This window comes from Muscardinus avellanarius (genome assembly GCF_963383645.1).
Source record: "Muscardinus avellanarius genome assembly, chromosome: 3".
Lineage (NCBI taxonomy): Eukaryota > Metazoa > Chordata > Mammalia > Rodentia > Gliridae > Muscardinus > Muscardinus avellanarius.
The window spans coordinates 29,231,679-29,234,281 of NC_137788.1; positions in this window are offsets into that span (position 1 = coordinate 29,231,679).

Sequence of the window (2,603 nt, forward strand, 5' to 3'; positions counted from 1 at the left end):
TCAGCTTCTGGAGAGTTCTTAGTGCTGAATCCTTGGCTGCCAGTCTCCTCTTTCCCCTTAGCACCCAGGCTGAGATGCTCCCAGCCTGAGCTCTGCACGCAGCCATGTGCCTTCTGAGACACCCACCCAGAATCATACTGTGTGTGTGTGTGTGTATGTGTGTGTGTGTGTGTGTGTATGCCCATGCGCATGCCAGGGGCATTCTACCTCTGAACTACACCTCCAGCCCTATTTCATTTTTTATTTTGAAACAGGGTCTCTTGGTTGCTGAAAAGTCTCACTATTGCTGAGGCTGTCCCCGAACCTGCAGCCCTCCTGTCTAAGCAGTCCAAGCACTGAGATTATAGGCATACGCCACCAAGCCTGGCTCAGAACCACATGTTCCATGGGCCAACGGTACCACCTTCATGCTCCCTTGTCTTCTAATCTATCTCAATGATGTTACCTTTACCTTCTCTCTACTACTTCACCAAAAAGATCTAAGAAAACAACTAGATCTTTTCAAGTTGCAGAAACTTGAGATCAGAGAGGAACCAGGACTTTCCCAGGATCAGAGTCTCTTGGTGACAGACTGGAATTGTAGGTCCCCAAGTGGAAGACAAAACAGAATAGGGGTCCTAAGAACAGAGAGGGCAGGAGCGGGGCTACCCCGGCGCTGCCGCTGACCTAGCTGCCTGGCCTTGGACAAGTCATTTCCACTCTGTGCCTCGTTCTGTACCCAAACATGCAGATGACGGGGGCGTCCATCTCCAAGGGCTGTGAGGAGGGTTAAATAACTCGGTGTTCACAAGCTCCTCAGCACAGAGGCCAGCAGATTCTATACTAAATGTTTGTTATGGTTATTCTACTGTGCTCTGTCCCATACATCTTTATTTTTTTTAATTTTTATTTTTTTGAGGGTCTGGGGATGGAACCCAGGGGCATTTGACCTCCGAGTTACACCCCCTGCCTTCTTTTTGTTCTTTATTACTTTAAAACAGGGTCTTACTAAGTAGCTGAGGCTATCCACAAACCGCAATCCTCCAGTCTCAGCCTCCTGAATGCTGAGATTACAAGCGTGAGCCACCACGCCTGGCTATCTTGCTTTTTAAAATATCTCTTCTTGCCGGGCGTGGTGGCACACACTTGTAATCCCCGCGCTTGGGAGGGAGAGACAGGAGGATCGGGCAGGTTCAAAGCCAGCCTCTCTGGCTTAAGAGACCCTGTCCCCCCCCCAAAAAAAAGTGTGTGTGTGTGTGTGTGTGTGTGTGTGTGTGTGTGTGTGAGTGTAGCCCTGAGATAAAGGGCTTCCAGGAACCCCAGTACCACCAAATAAATTAATTAATTAATAAATTAATTAAATATCTCTCCTTTTTCTTTCTTTCCTGTGTGTGTGTGGAGGGAAGGGGGTCACTGGGGATGGAAGTCAGAGGCATTCTTCCTCCAAGCTATACCCCCAGCCCGATTTCACTTTTTATTTTTCTGGCCTCACTGGAAGCTCCGATCTTCCTGTCTCTGCTTTCTTAATTCCCATTTTTCTTAGCATTTCTCTCCTTTGCCTTTCTGCTTCTCAGGAGGGGAGGGTTGAGTTTGGGGAGCAAGAGGGATCGACTGCAGAGATTGGAACCTGGCTTAATGGACACCAGTGCGTGCCATGGTAACACATAAACATGCAGCCTGGCCGGGTAGTGTAAGGATTTGCACCTCATCTCCGAGAGATCCAGTCAAGAGTTTCTGGGTGTCAATCAGCCCAGGTCCCTGTGGGTTCAGAAACATCCTGGCCTCTTCTCAGGTGGAGCTCCCCCAGATCCCATCCCTGGCAACCATCTGGCCAGTTCATGACCCCAGCTTCCCCAGACCCTGGCTTGACATTGGAGGTTACAAGCCCGGGCACTTCGGAGGGCTTTTTATCAAGAGCCCTTCGGGAAAGACCTCTTTACGGGACCTCTAGGCAAATGCCGCACACTTATATGTGCGCAGGAGCTGATGGGCCTGGATTCTCAGGTCACAGGCTTCATCCACGTTCGGGATCGTCCGAAGGACTGACACCCATTTTATAGGCGTGGAAGCTGAGGCCAGCGAAGTGCAGTGTATCGCTCAAAAGCCAAGATGCGACAAAGATGAACGAACGTAGGGGCCTCGGGCGTCCGCGCGCCTCCAGCAAATCCTGTTTTCCTGCAGCTGTGAGCTCCGAGCCCAGAATGCAGCTCAGATCAGCAGGGGTCGAATTCACGCCCCACTTACTAACCACCTCACCCCGTGGGTCCCACCAGCCAAAGCCACTCCTCCCTTTTTGCAGCCGCTGGGGAGAGGGGGAGAGAGAGAGAGAGAGAGAGAGAGAGAGAGAGAGAGAGAGAGAGAGAGAGAGAGAGAGGCCACAGCTTGTCTCTTTAATGCGCGCCCCCGGAGGTCTGGCGCGCCCCCGCCACTATAACTAGAGTGCATGGGGCAGGCTGCTCTCAGAGGGAGCAGGGCGGGCGCCGGGCGCCCGTCGACCGACTTTCCCAAGTGCGATCGGCGCGGGCCGGCCCCGCCTCGCCTCGATGGCCCCAGCCGGGGGCGCCCTCCGCTGAGGGCCCGCCGCGCTCGCCGTCGGGCGGGCGAGGGTCCGCGCCGGCCGCCCC